The sequence below is a fragment of the Globicephala melas genome, chromosome 6, assembly GCF_963455315.2.
Source record: "Globicephala melas chromosome 6, mGloMel1.2, whole genome shotgun sequence".
Classification (NCBI taxonomy): domain Eukaryota; kingdom Metazoa; phylum Chordata; class Mammalia; order Artiodactyla; family Delphinidae; genus Globicephala; species Globicephala melas.
The window spans coordinates 107,025,193-107,040,308 of record NC_083319.1 but is presented as its reverse complement, the minus strand read 5'-3'; positions in this window follow the sequence as shown (position 1 = coordinate 107,040,308).

The following is a 15,116-nucleotide window of genomic DNA, read 5'->3' as shown; positions in this document are numbered from 1 at the left end:
GGGGGTGTCTTCGTGAAGGGCACACTCCTTGTGCACATTCATTTGATTTTCTCATCAAAAAACTAAAATCTGTTATTTCCTCACCAAAAATATTAAAATAACACTACCAGATTTGGCATGGGGAAGGGGTCTGTATCTGGAGAGTGGGAAGAGAAGATGGCTTATTGCAATGACTTTCCCCTGATTCCAGTGATATTCCCAGTATAGACCAGAAAATGGCCAGGGAAATCTCGAAGAGCTCAGGGGAGACCGGGAAGAGCCTCCGCATGAGGGGAAAGGGGAGGACGCACAGGGCAGACTCATCCCCAGGGCCTGCATCTGCCTTAGACGTAGCAGCTCTGCTCATTTCGTTCTCAGACATTGATCGAGTACTAGATTCTGTCTGGCAGCATTCCTCGTGAAGCACACACGGGTGTCCTATAGGAAGTGAATCTAAGTCAACATCCACTCCTTTTCTTAAAGCCCAGACGTGCATGAAATCCCTTCATCCAACACCGGCCACTGTTGTACGAACATTACAGTCACACACACGGCACAGAAACAAACATTCCATCCAGATAAGCCACATTCCGTTCTCATCCACAGCTTGACCTCCTGGACATGGAAATTGCAGTGGTCAGCCTATCGCAGGCTACAAAACCATAAGCTCGTAAGAGGACTGTCCCAGAGGATCTGAAATCAGTGTTTCCCTGTCCCAGTTGCAAAGCCTGTGAAAAGGCCATCCTGCCTTCTCAGAGATCTTTTTCGAAGCGTCTCCCTGGGGGAGAAAGATGATGCTTAGTCTCATTTCCTGCAGTGGCAACCTAAGCCTCTTTCTCACCTATCCTGAGCTATTTTAAAGGTTTCATTTCTTGCCTGAAACACTGCATCTTATGCTATTGGCCAAATATCAAAAGACAAAGGCATTGCCTTGATCTACCTGCAGCTTTATTCCTCTGCCTGCCTCTTTCTGTCTGCCTTACTTGACTCTCCCGGGCACCATCTGCTTCTTCCCCTCCTCCTGGGAAGGAGCTGTGCCTTCTTATCCTCTGTACCTTTCCGCGTAGTGGCTGGCAGGACAAGGCTGGTATGTGTTGGAGCCAAAGGTTGGGAGTCCTATTCATGGCAGCTCCTGAGGGCAGCAGACGGACGCCGTGGGAGTTCCCCCTGCACACAGCCAACACTTTGTGTCAAGGGCTAAGAATAGACCAAATGGGAAATGAGCAGGCAGGACCTCAGGGGCTCCTGCCCTGGTGTGCCCCATCCCATGCAGAACAGTACGCACGCCCCAATGGGAGCTGCCTGCCCTTGCCAACCCCTAACACGAATCGCAAGACTCCACACGGGAAACTGAAGTCAGTCAGCTCACTCATGCTCGTCCAGGAGGGTCTACTCCTAAAATACATCCTCAGACCAAGGAGAACAAAGGAATAATTTCCTTTGGATATAGTGCCAAGTGGTCACCCAGCAAACATCTCTCTAGAAGCGGCCTTTGGCCATTTGACATGGTGGGTACAGACACCTGGTCACCTAGTAGATGAACTCCCTTGGTCGATTTCTCCATCCTCACCATAGCTCAGGGGTCCTCGGGCTAGAGTGGGGCTGGGAGATTTGTGTCAGCTGTAGACCTCCTAGAAGCTCATCTTTAGACCCAGAAAGATCAGGAAATATCACAGGCTGATTCAGAGTCCCACTGTGATCGTGGATAACTCACTTCACCTCTCGGTGCCTTGGTTTCTCCATCTGTAAAGTGGAGAGAAAGAAGGCCAGCTTCTTTCCTGCTCAGGGATGCTGTGAGGATTCAGTCATTATTGCCTGTAGCGGAGGCATCATATAAGGAATAGTGGTGGCCTCGTTACTTGGGAAGAGGAACTACGGAAAGGTAGCGTGTTTTCTGGGTGCGGGGCCACCTGGAAGCTCCCAGGACAAGCAGCACGGCTGGACAGGGAAAAGTCTCACATACCCGTAGTTCGTAGATACTGCACAGCACTGTGAACCCAGCACAGTGGGACTCCGGTTAGGCAACCGGCAGTCCCCTGGCTCAAGCCGGCCCCTCGTAGTTCTAAAACCAAATGTCCTGATGTTAATTTTTCCTAAGTATTGGAGAATATAGGGACGGATCAGTTTGAAAACTGAGATTCATTAAGCTTTGGGCAGACAAGAGGATGGGTGAATTTATTTGGAGATCGTTTTTAAGGTGGTTGAAAGCTCTTTAGGAAATAGCTCTCGCTTTTGTTCTTCCTTACAATCTTTTTCAACATTGAGGCTCCTCTCATCAAACGGACTGGCCTTCTCTTTGCCTCTCTGCAGAATACAGAAACAAAACTTCGTTGTTGTTGTTTTTTTAAATCCCTTCAGCCAAAATGTGGGTCCCAATTCTGGGTTTTAATCATTCCCTGGTGTGCTTTGAGTGGAGCCTGCAGGCAAAGATTCAGAGACAAACAGGGGTTGCTGGATATATCACTAATGGTTTTTATCCAAATCCGGGTATTTTTTTCCCTCATCATTTGAATTGGAAACGTTCAGTTGAGTTTTTCTTTCCTTTTTTTCTTTTTTTTTCCTTTTTACTATGGGGTGGCTATTATCAATTCAACTACTAAGATACCATTTGAGCAAGAAAGCAGACCTATCCTAAGGACCTCCATGTATGATACTTCTTAGGGTCTAAACCAGAGTGAGGGCAGGTGGGAGCAGTGGAGAACGACACCAGCACTCTGGGAGGGCCAGCTGTAACACTGATTTTCTGTTGGCTCTGAGAACCTTCTTGGAGAGGAAAATTCTAGAAGCTTCACCAGTTGTAGCTCAGTCAATCTGGCTCTGGCTCTGGTCCTTTCCTGGGAGTTCAGGTGTATTCTCATGTAAAAATTCTCACCCGAAAAAAACAGAAAACAAAAAAAGGCACCTCCTGAACCTGTCCTAAAGGTCCAGGTACTGCTGCAAATCCTCCTCTGCCCTTTGTGCAGCTCTGACGAGAGCTCCTTTCCCACCTGCTCTGACTCTGCTCTCCAAAGTTAATATTATGGTTTTGACAGCACAAGGGACCAGATCATAGTTTGGAATTCAGTAATGACTTCTGTTTGATTTTGTATCTGATCGTTCTGTGGATAGGCCAAATCGTGCTGGGATTATTTCTTTCCACAAGCATTTCTGATGGTAGCCAGAGGAAGGAATAAATGAGACGTCCATTCTCATCGGCACTCCTCTTTTGACCGGGATGGATGGCGGACGAACTGTATGGCATTTATGAACAAGGACTTCGAAGTCGGCCACGTGGAGCCACAGAGAACAAAATGACTCAGTAGATGTGCAGGAAGAGTGATAAAGAAGAAGAGGGTTCCCAGAAGTATGTGGAAAGAAAATGGCGGCCACCATCTAATCGCTACTTCCTACGCACTCTGGGGCAGAAATACCAAGGCATATTCTTTTCAAAAGGAGGAAATTGATTTTATGGAGTGACGTATTTAAGCATTATTGTTTCAGTAAAGGGTCAGAGAAAGCATCTATGGGAAGGAAAGGCATGCTCTCATGAACAGATCATGTCATTGGAAGTAAAAACCCAGGACTCTATCCTTCTGCAGACCTAAGTGAAGTCACTCTTGGGGCCAAATTCTCTTTCTGTAAAATGAGAAGAGTATTACTTACTTACCTCACAGGGGTGTTGTGAGGATAAAGTCATTAATGTCTGGGAAAGCACTCTGAGGATAAAAGTATCACTATTGTCAAGTTTGCTTCCTATTTAAAATCCTTTTAAACATTCATTGAGCACCTGTTGCGTGCAAGGCACCACCTGGGTGCCGTGGAGAAAGGGGAAGACGATCTAGCTCCCTTTCTCTTTTTTGATTAACGAATATTTTAAAACAATACAAGAGGACAGAATTAACAGAGTTTTCTCAATATGGGTCAGGAAAGATGTTCTCTGTCTTTCTACCCCAAAAAGGCTACTCTCCTTTTTTTCCCAAGTATTTGGGCAAGAAGGGAGAGCTATAAATCTTCCATCAGAGAATGCTCTTCTGAGAAGCAAACAAATGTTGGTTACCCTTCTCCCTTTGGGGGTCAGTGAGCGTGTGCTGTGACCAGCAGATGAGGTTCCATTGTTTCCGTCATACCTCCGGGCTCAGCGTCAGTTTACCATAGCCTCCATCTTCTCTCTCCAGACCCAGAAGACGGTTGCTTATGCTGTGCTGGAATAGCTGGGTGCTTTTTGGTCGGTTTGTGTCCTTGGAGAGTCTGGTACACTGTTGTTTGCTGGAAAGTCTTGGCTTCCAAAGACAAGGGTCTTCGCTAGAAAACAAATCAAAACATGTGACTGCCTTTTTTTCTTTGGTGGTGGCAGCAGGGTGGGGGGATTTTGAGTTCCTTAGCTGCCCCACATAAGATGAAACCTTTTTAAATTTCACATTTGTTTTTCCATGTGCGAAGTTCTTCCCTTCCAAAACACACTCAAGGAATCAAGTCTGGATTCTGAAATAATCTAAAATATAGCACATCTCAATTTATTTCTCCAGTGCTGTGCCCAAGGTTCACTCGTTTCTAAAAGAGCCAAAACCACCGACTGAGCTAAGCAGGTTGGAAATCTAGCCCCAAATCAAAGCTTCTGGAAGTGCCCACAGTCCCCTATAGTTTTAGGAATGCTCTTTCAATACCACTAGGGCTGTCTCCCAGAATCCTCAGAAATCTTCGTGCCCCAGAAAGCCATCCTCAGAGCTCAGCGGGGCTTCCTCTGTGTCTTAGAACCAGAGTGAAACCACCTGTTACTCTGAAAAGTATGATATGATGCCAGTCTTTAGGGAAAGAGGAGAATTACTTTCTCTGCCTTTCAGAGGGAAGAGGGAACAAAGAGAAAGGGAAGGTTATTAGGTTTGAAACGTGGCTCTTCTGTGGCTGAGAAAAGATGTGGGACTCAGTGGTCCACAGTGGTCCCCTCTACCTTGGATGTGGGATTGGGGGATCCCCGTGTGAGTTCCTTCAGGAACCCAAGGTAGTACGGGGGCTCTGGGTCCTTTCCTTCCGACCCAGGACCTGAGGAAAGGATGTCTTCAGCTTTGGCGCTGCCTGCATCTTGCGCTCCGCGGCCGTCTCTCTGCCCTTCCCTAGCCTGTGCTCTCCTGACAGCTCCCAAAGCCCGGCGTTGATGCCAAAGGGCCTTCTTTCCACGAGGCCAGTCCTTACGCGCACACAGCTTCCGGGTGGGGCCGCTTGTCCAGACTCAGCCCCTTCAGCCTCTCCCTGGCCTGGATGCCTCCACCGATGCGTGCTTCCGCTAACTGCGCAGGACTCCGAGCTGTGGCCCCAGCCTCTTCGCGGGCCAGCCTGCCTGAGGTCAAGGACAGGCTCCCTCTCTTCCTTCATTTAAATACATACGCCTTTAAAAGGCACGGCCCTGGGTCCCAGCAGAGACGCGCGAGCTGGAGGGTGGGAGAGAGGGGCTGATTATGTTACTTAAACAGCCCGGGACACTCTCCAATAACTTAGGAGGCCAACTTGGGCCTCCAAGTGAAAATACAAGTTTTCTCAGTCCCTGGGCTATCTAGGGCATCCTCTCATCAAAATAACAAAAAGCCTTTGTGGAAGTGATTGCCCACAGCTCGGTAGGGGCCCCTCCAACCTCACAGGGGACGCTGTCTTCCTCCTTACCGAGGGCTTCATTTTTATTTGTTTGGAATTATAGTGATTATGAAATGCTTGAGAGAGAGAGTGGACACATAAGCTGTGAGGTGATCTGAGATTTTGAGATTGTGGTGAATTGGGCAGAAGTGAGGGTCCTGATTGAAGTCCGTGATCATATAACTGCATTGTAAGCTTCTTAATCACATCGAGATACATAAATAGGCCAATCTTGGGCATGTATACATATATATATACACAGACACGTGTGTCTGTGTATATATATGCGCACACATGCGCGCGCGCGCACACACACACACACACATATTTGTATATGTCATTTTCTTAAAGGGCTTAAAAAGTTGCTCTAACAGAGTATTTTGATGTTAGGGCTCTTGCCGGACTTGAAATAGACCCAGCCTAGATGGGCTTTTCTTTCTCCCTGGCCGGGGCCGTGAAGGCTCCCCTGGGCTGGGATGTGCCTGCTTCTGCTACACCTGGGACGGGTAGCAGGTCTCCAGAGCAACGCGGAGACTCCGGGCTGCAGCTCACTGAGGAGCTCCCCACTTTTGAGAATTCAGATCACACCTAGGAACTCTGATCGTTAGCACGGTGGTCCTCAGAGCGGAAGGAGAGGGAGGCACAGGTGGACAAGGAAGGTGGGAAGTTACTGCTTGGAGCCCAGGCAGCATTAGATGTCCTTCGGCCACCAGCGTCTCCGGCCACTGAAACTCACGCCTGACGGGTGTGGTCGTGCAGTATGAGTATCTGCAGACGGCGTGAGGCTGCCTAGTGAAGCCCCCAGCGACTCGGGGAATGTGACCCCCTTCCTGGCGACTCTAACAGAGACATTTCAGAGCAATCGCCCTTAGGAGGCAGAACCGACTTCAGAACCGGGCCACATCCCTCCCCAATGCAGTGACAGTCACAAGTCTGGGGGCAGACCTGGGAAGAAACAGGTGTACATGGAGTGGAAAAGTCATTCGAATTCCCTCCCTCTCAGGTGACAGGATGCACGTGACCCAAAGTGCCAGGGGATGTGGCGATGCTGGAAGGGTCCTTCCACAGAGGGGAAAAGAGCTTCGGGAGTTACCAGGAGGGAAAAGGTGCTGAACTTGTGCTTTGCGTCACAAGCCTCTCTTGACCTGCATCCTATTCTGAGGTTTCTCCTCTGATCGGAAGAGTGAGGGAAGCCAGGGGCGGAGCCATGTCCTAATGTTTGGGATCCAGACAAGAGCTGCCACCCAAAACACCTGTGTCAGGTGGGAGAAAAACCACAGGGTCTGAACAAGACCCCTGGAAACCTTTTCAAGCCCACTCCAGAGGAGCAGCTTTTGGGGTCCCCTCCCCTGACCTGTCACATGTGCACGTCTGTGCCTCCCAACCCCCGGTGGTGTGGCACGCTGCCAGCTGCTGCAGACCACCACGCCAGGAGCATGCGTGACACCTCCTCCCCCAGTTTTTTGTCCCTTTGTCCCCAGCACCAGTCCCCAGTGTATAGTAGTTCCATTATCTTTTTCCCTGCATGGACTCTCGTGACAAGACGTGTTTCCAAGAAGGCTCTTTTCTATTGGTGTTACAGGGAGGGAGATGCGGAGGTGGGACCCAGGAATGTGGGAGTACCATCCTGGAGGGACGAATGTGGCTTTTTTCTTTTACTCAAAAAAAAAATGTGCACATTCGAAGAAAATACATGAGCAGGAAAGGAAAGGGAGGGAGGGAGCAAAGGAAGGAGGGAGGGAAGAGAAGGAAGGAGGGAGGGAGGGAGAGAAGAGGAGAGAGGGCAAAGACAGAAAGAGAAATAGACTCTCATCAAGTCCTTGCCATCTCTCAGCATCTGCAGGTCGTCACTGTGGTTTGGCAGCTGCTGGAGCTTCTCAGCGTTCCGATTCCGTGTACGCCTGGCAGACAGGCTACAGAATCGTGGCTCTGGCCTTGCTGAGCTCACCCTGCAGGGATGCTTGGGCGCCTCTGGGCTCACCTGGTCACTGGCTCTCCCAACCCATCTGCCTGGTGAGGGGAGGCTGCCTGCAGGGTCAAAAGGCTGGGATCCAATCTCTCTTCCCCAGATAATGGTTAATTTTTAGGACGTTTCCTGACAGTTGCTTAGTTTTTCTGGGATACTTTTCTACCAATCATTCTTCCAATTTTAACCCCAATGAAGCTGATGACTTGCTAACTGACTCTTTATAGAGCAAAACTATTTGAAATTCTCAGGTAATTCAAAGCTTTGAGTGCATAATATTTGTAATTTTCCCTAAAGGGCTAACACAATATTCTCTTCACTGCTCTTGAGTGTGAGCTGGGCCTGAGAAGCTGGTTTGGATGTGTATTTGAGGGTTTGAAGGAAGCAGAGTCATAAACACCGTTCATTTTGAGATTCCACCTACTGCTGCCCCCATCCCCCCACTGAACAAATGATCAGACGCGCACCTATAAAAGGACCGTTCTAGAACTTGGCAATTCCAATCGGATGATAAGTGCCCTAGTCTCTCTTGTTTTGCCGAGGTGGGGGTTTGCTGCGGGAGCTTTAGTCATCCTTCTGAGACTCGCCCTTGCATCCCGCTGGGAATCTTTTCTTCCTCCCTTCTCCTGTATCTCATCTTCATCATCAGTTCCTCCGTTTCATGAAGCAGCTGGGTGACTAAATACAGCTTCCACCGCTCAGACCATGCCTTCCTTTACTCTTGAGTTTGCTGGTGTTAAAGATAACTTACAGTGAACTCTAGGCTGAAGGTTAAGCCTATCAGCTGAACCTCCCACATACAGCAGGTTTATGGCCACCTTGCTGTTGACAAAATTCTCAACCTAAGGGAATGTAAATGAGCCTATTTGTAGCCCCTTCTCTCCTGAGCAGCTCTATGTGGAAGTGCCTTAGCCAGAGGTGCGGGACGGCTAAGGAGGTACCCTTGCCCTTTATCACACCTGACCTGCACAGGTACTGCTTATGGGAAGCCTGTGTTACAGGCCAAGGAGAATCCTTATGTCTTTGGCTGATAACCTAGGCTGCCTAATTAATGGACCCCTTTGGATGGAAAAGGAAGCTCTTAAAACTTGATTTAATTTCATTGAACTGAGCACCTGTTGTATGCACAACACAGTCCTGGCCCATGGGTGATGCAGCAAGAGAGGAAAAACAGTGCCTGGAACTGTGGAAGGTGTAAAGGCTAAGAATGGCATTCCACCTGTCTTAACGGGGCAGTGTAAAGACTCCCAGTAGGAAATCAGTGTGATCTTAGACCAATGATTTAGCCTCTCCAGTCATCAATTTCTTTGTTTCCAAAAAGTTCCTTTTGGCTCTAACACACTCTGGCCACTATGACTCAGCTGGAAACTCAAAGCACTCCACCAGAAGGCGGGCTGATAAATACATAGAGATGCAGAGCGAACGCTGAGCCCCTCCAGCCGAGGCAGCACTTGACTCTGAGAGTAAGAGGAGACCTCTGAGCTGGGCCCATCAGTATTTCCCTTCTCCAGAGCTACAGACCAACGGATCGCCTGGCCCTTGGTCTCGTTTAGGGACACATGTGGGTTTCCCTTCTCTCTGCCGTCTCTGCTGGCCGGCAGCGGCAGGAGAAGCTGGGGAGGCTGGGGGCGGGGCCAGTCCTCCCTGTCCTGGCAGCTCAGCACTGCACGTTCCTGTCCAGACTCTACCCGCTGTGGTTGCTGGGACTGTGGTCAGGACGCCAGTGACCTTGAGTCAATGGAGAGGCAGGGGCTTGGAGGGCAGCAGTGCATTTCTTGTCTAGAAGGAAGTTTGAGGAACCCCTGGAAGGAACAGATGGGCAGAGACCGTTCTCCTGAAGCCATGGGCAGACTGACTCCCAAACAGCCAAGTCTGTTACTGCAGGAGGCATGTGGGTGGAAAAGAGCTTGAAAGGAGACGTGGGGGCAGGGGCAGGTGGTGTGTCCAGGTGGCTTCTCTCTGTCCCAGGAAGGTGCTAGAAGAGGCCCTTTACAAACAGAGGTTTCTTCTGTCAAAAGCCTTTTGGTTGTCCCTTGTTGTCCATGCCCCCAAAGTAGGTTTGGATAAATAATTCAAATTGCTGGAAGGTGGTAGGAATAATTCATTTTTCCTCATACTGAAATGGGAGTATCAATTTCAGTATAGACAAGCATCAGAATTTGAACACCAACTTAGGCAAAACAACAACAAAAAACCAACCCCAATTCAAGAAACCAGAAGGAAAAGCAATAGTTCAATTTAAATACGCATGCCACTGAGACTGCTGTGTCAGACTCCCTCGAGCAGGATCCTGTGTTGTCACATTGACTAGGGTTTGGGAAGAAGGGTCCCTGCAAGCCTTTTCTTTTTTCTTTTTTCTTTTTTTTTTTTTTTTGCGGTACGCGAGCCTCTCACTGTTGTGGCTTCTCCTGTTGCGGAGCACAGGCTCCGGACGCGCAGGCTCAGCGGCCATGACTCACGGGCCTGGCACGTGGGATCTTCCCGGACCGGGGCACGAACCCCTGTCCCCTGCATCGGCAGGCAGACTGTCAACCACTGCGCCACCAGGGAAGCCCCCTGCAAGCCTTTTGATCCTGGTCTCAGGCGCCCCCATCCTGTCACCGTGGGCTTAGACAGCAAGTCCCGGGAGCCTTGCAGGTCACACCAGCATGCCCAGTCGGCTTTCCTTCTTCCAACCCAGACCAGGTGCGAGGGAAGGAAAGTGGCTGGTGAGGAAGGCTCTGCCCCCCTCACCCCACGTCCAGACCTTTCTGCAGCAACCTCGTGTGGAGTGTGGCCCTCGCCTGGAACGAGAAACATACGAAGGGCTATTTCAAGGCCGGCAAGTCACTAATAAAAATTAAGATGCCATTTACCATGCACTCTGCAGTCCGCCCCCTCTTCTTTTCTGGTTCGTCAGTGGCACACGTCATTCTCGGTGCTCCGAATGGCCAACGACTTCCCGTTTTCTTGGCCAGACTATAAGGATGGAGTAGTTCTAATGTTGATTTTAAGCCAACACTCATGGTTCTCAGCGATGTGGACAGGTGTGGACATCTCTCTGTCCTCATTAATCTAGAGCCGGTGCTATTTGTGGCTAACAGTGCCTACGGATGTAATTCCTTCATTTTCTCTCTTTTTCTTCCTAATGCGTTATACCACCAAGGAATCATATCAGAAAGACAGATGTCCGTGGAGGACTTTCCTTAGCACAAGATTTTGGTTCTTATTCTCACTTTTTTAGGAGGTATTCGTTTCTAGTGTCTCAGTAACCGCCCCCCCCCCCCACCCCCGGCTTCTTTTAAAAAATGGAAACGTTTTCCTTTTCTATTAGCCAAAAAAATTTCACTAAAAAGAACCACATCAGGCTCTTTCTTCCCTCTCTCCCTGGTGAGTTGAAATGGACAGGTGTACCTGAGTTGGGATCATTTTTGAATCACTTGCCCCAGGGTTCTTCTAAAGATGAAAGATTTTTCTTTTCACCTACCACGGCGAGGTCAGGGCGATGACGACAAACAATTTAACTTCTCGAAACCTTGTGGTGCCTTTTCTCGTGGTGCTTCTCTCATGTAACTCCAGACAAGGCAGCCACCTGCAGCAAACAGCAATGCCAGTGCTTTTCCTTGGTATCGTGTGCCCGTGCAGTAAAAGACTTAACGTATACATGTATAAATAGATATATAGAGATATCACTATAGTTATATAATTATATAATTGAGGTTCTGATGCAGCTTTGATGGGAGTTGATCATTCCTCTGCAAAAAAAATCGACACTACTCAACTGGAACTCACAGCTCTGGGGAGAGAGTTTTGACTTCCGGGAAGGACACCAACAAACGAGATGGGTTACTCCTGTGATGAGTTTTCTTCTCCTTTCTTGTGAAAGTTGCTGTCTCCATAACATGGAATGTTTGCTAAGGGAGCAAAGAGCAGCTTCTTTTGAACTTCCTTTGGTGCTGATATTTTTAAAATTGTTTGTTTGTTTTGCTTCCTCATCAGTGGCCAAAAAGCTGCTTTTCCAAAATCTCAACTCACCAATCAGAGGTGACAGGGGACAGTCTGGGAATAAGAGGCTAGATGTTGGGGATCCCCGACTCTGTGACTTAATCCAGACGGTTTCCTCTGTGACCTGCATACGTCTCCCAGGCTCTGTTCCCTCATCTAAAATAGACATCGTATTTCCTTACCTCATGGGGAAGGGTAACTTCAAAGGATGCATCTGTGGCACTCAAACGTGAAAGCATTATTAATTTGGAGACGGCAACTTGACATGTTTTTAAGATTTTGTTTGTATGTTGCTAAGATTTTGATCCTGGGGTTTTGCTTTGTCCCCCTCCTGCTTCTCCATCTCCACCACATTGTATGCCCTCCCTTTGGCAATACCTATGAAAATCGTGTAACTGATAGACCTCACCTAAAGGGGTGGGTAGTGCTAATTTCTCCCAAGGAAACAACGTCACTAACACTGTATAAGGTGCTAGAATCAAACCTCATTTTATAGACTTTGGTTCTTAGAGAAAAACAAAACATGCAGAATTCTTTCTGTGAAGCCTTACTATAGATTGTTATAGACAATTGTTTATCCAAAAAGAGAGAGAGAATAGAAGATAAAGATAAGATGCAGTGATTCTGTATAAAATGTAACTAAAAGACCTTTGCTATTTCCTATATTGATGTAAACTATCTCATATATGTGGGGGTGTGTGTGTGTGTGTATATATATATATATATATATATATATATATATATATGCTTGAGGCAGATAGAAAGAATGAAAAAGTGTAACGTATGTTCATCTTTATTCTAATTTTCGGTTGGTTCACAACTTTTAGGACATGAGCAAGAGAGGTTTATGGTAGGATGAGATAAGGGATGCCCAGTATGATATAGGAAATTACTCTTATTTCTGTTCTGTTCTATATGCTATTAGAAGGAGTTTGGCTGAATGAGAGGACAGGAAAATCAATTAAAACAGAGACGTGCTTTCTAAATGTTCTGAGCATCGACGTTAGACTTCGGTGTTGTTTCCTCCTTATTCTAAGGTTTCTGATAGCACTGTAAAACACGTCTGCCGCCTAAGGTGTTAACAAATAATGTTTACCTCAAGAAAGCTTAAAAAAAGAGGCAGTTGTCTCCACCCATCTCTTAGAAAGCAGTGAACCCCTAGGCAAAATGTGAGGCCTTTCCACAGAAGTTCAATAAGAGAATAGAACCATTTCTGGTGCTTTCCTCAGTGCCCCCATTCTCACCCGCCCCTTCCTTTGCTAAAGAGAGAAATAACCCAAAAGATGCGTTTTGACAGGAAATGGGGTTAGGCTGTAGCAAAAGTGTATCGATGAATACAGACTTTGCCCAGAACAAGTGTTGTGGGGTCCTTTTAAGTACGGCTGTGTAATTCAGGTGTTTAGTGCTAGCATGTGTGTGTGTGTGTACTGTATATATGCTTCAATGGATGAAATGTTTGATGGACAGAGAAAAATACCATAAACAGACATGAACAGAAAAAAAAATTATCAAATGCTATTTTATCAGACGACGCACTTGTTCACCTTGATGAGAAGCCACTGTTTCACAACTATGCAATCCCTCCTGCCTTCACCTCCACTCTCCACCTCCCGCACAGATTTTCCTTTGTACCAGAACCACAGTATCCACCCCCTGGTTCAAGGTGAGCGTGCTACAGTGATTCTTTTCCTAAATTTAAGAGCTCCCGAGAAAAATTTTCCTTTTCTTTCATTTTCAATGATTCAATGTAACCCTGTTTGGTTCTATAAGTGAACTGATGTGTATTTTTATGTTTCGGTTACATGTTTACAAACTGGTTTCCATCCTCTTCTTGATTCAAAATAATTATTTTCTTTATAAAGTGTAACTTTTATAGGAAGTTTGGGGGATGTGTTGACTTAACGCAAGAAAAAAATTTGGCTTAAGTGGAACAATGAGCGTGTGAGCTCGGGGGTTGGGGGTGGGGCGGGGAAATTTTGTGGACCTGCAGCTAAATTAGCACCTACACCTTGGTCCTGAATAGAGACCCTGGCGGGGGAGCCGGCTACTCTGGGCAGGATTTGACCTGGGGATTTTTATTTCCTTATGTGTGGTCCTCTATATGGAGTAACCTATCCCAGAGGGTGAACTCATATGTCCTACCCAGCTTTATACCAGCCTCATCCTTCCCACCTACCATCCCTCTGCACTCTACCCAGTGCCAAATCCCAGTTCCCTGCCTTTGCGCTGCTTCCTGCTGATCCTTCTCCTCCCCTGGCAGCCACTGACTGGGGTTATTGCATCTGCTTTCAATGTAAAAGATAGACATAAAGAAAGTCTCCAAGAACCTGACCTCTAAAGCGCTGAGGAAGTCAGTCCTCCGTTGGCATGTCATTTGAGGGTATTTGCAACACACTCTTAGCTACAGGGAAGAGCGGGTCCAGGTTCATTTACAAACTACCCAGCTTGGCCAAGCCCATCTTCACGAGGTGTTAAAAAGGAGTCGCTGGGAAGAAGAGAGTTCCCGAGGTTAGACAAAGCACAACTTAGGCAGGGGCAGCCCTGCACACAGAAGTCAGGTCCTCTACTTCTCTGGTTGTCTGCACAAGTCTGAGTTTTGCACACGGTTTACAAATCTTGCACAAGGTGGCCGAGCCATCCGAGACAGTTTTCAAAAGATAAATTCAGACACTGCCTAACTGCTCCGGCACAACCTGCTTCCGCTCCACGGCTGGTGGGAGCTCGGATGGAGTTCCTCTGGAATGAAAAAGGTCGGTTCTTTGACAAGAGTGCATTTTCTCTGTCAGCCTCATTCCTTGCCTGCTCATCCGACACATATTCTTAGTGACTCAGGGGATCTTACTTAAGTGCTGTGCATTTGCTTTCTGTCCTGTTCCATAGGTCACACCTGCTAAGACCCATCCCAGGAAGTTATCACTCACTCTTTCTCGTTTCCTCCTGAAAAGGAGTTCTCTTACCCTTGGAGGTACCATTCGAGACACTTTTAGGTCTATCAGACACAGACCCAGGAGCCTCTACCAGAAGCCAGCTTGTCTTTACAGCTCAGAAAACATCAAGGGAATCAGCTCCAGGATACTAGGAGATTTCTCAACTCCTGTCCTTGCTTAAAAAGTGGCTGGGGGGGCTTCCCTGGTGGCACAGTGGTTGGGAGTCCACCTGCCGATGCAGGGGACACGGGTTCGTGCCCCGGTCCGGGAAGATCCCACGTGCCGCGGAGCGGCCGGGCCCGTGAGCCGTGGCCGCTGAGCCTGCGCGTCCGGAGCCTGTGCTCCGCAACGGGAGAGGCCACAACAGTGAAAGGCCCGTGTACCGCAAAAAAAAAAGTGGCTGGGGGCTGGCGGGGCCCTGTCAACGTTGTGACCCCACTCTGCTCCTGCCTGCCCAACCAAGCTCAGTCCCTGGTACCAGCCTAGAGGCCCCGGAGGCTCTGGGTCTTCCAAGAAGTTCAGAGTTCAGGGCCAACAACAAAGGTAAAGGGTGGAAGTGGTCTCCATCTCCACTCCTCAACCAGGGCCGAGTCAGAGCATCCAGCACCTCTTTTGGAGCTGTGACAACCTGCCTCTTTGGGAAGGGACATGCCCAC